Genomic DNA, 778 nt, shown 5'->3' on the forward strand with positions numbered 1-778 from the left:
TATCAAAAATCAAAGACAAAGAATACTGGAAGCATCAAGATAAAAATAAACATATCACATTAAACATATCACATAAATAAACATATCACATATACATAGCTTTTAGCAGATTTCTCAGCAGAAACCTTGCAGGTCAGGAGAGAGTGGAATAATATAGTCAAAGTGATGAAGAAAAAAAAATTACTGCCAGCAAAGAATACTGTACTCAGCAAGCTATCCTTCAAACATGAAAGAGAGAGAAAAACTTTCTAAGATAAACAAAAGCTGAGGGAATTCATTAACACCACACCAGTCTTATAAGACATGTTAATGAAAGTTCACCCCTCTGAAAGAAAAGAAAGATAACATGTGACAAGAAAACAACTGAAGGTATAAAACTCACTGGTGAGTACATAGAAAAATTAATAACACTGCAATTCTGGCTTGTAAATAACATATCTTTAGTATGAAGGACAAAGAAAAACTTTTCTTTTTTTTTTTTTTTTTTTTTTTTGAGACAGAGTCTCCCTCTGTCACCCAGGCTGGAGTGCAGTGGTGTGATGTTGGCTCATTGCAACCTCTGCCTCCTGGTTTCAAGTGATTCTCCTGCCCCAGCCTCCTGAGTAACTGGGATTACAGGCACCAGGGAATTTTTTTTTTTTTTTTTTTTTTTTTTTTTTTTTGTATTTGTAGTAGAGACAGGGTTTCAACATGTTGGTCAGGATGGTCTCAAACTCCTGACCTTGTGATCCACCCATCTTGGCCTCCTAACGTGATGGGATTACAGGTGTGAGCCACC

The sequence above is a fragment of the Piliocolobus tephrosceles genome, chromosome 3 (genome assembly GCF_002776525.5).
Source record: "Piliocolobus tephrosceles isolate RC106 chromosome 3, ASM277652v3, whole genome shotgun sequence".
NCBI lineage: Eukaryota > Metazoa > Chordata > Mammalia > Primates > Cercopithecidae > Piliocolobus > Piliocolobus tephrosceles.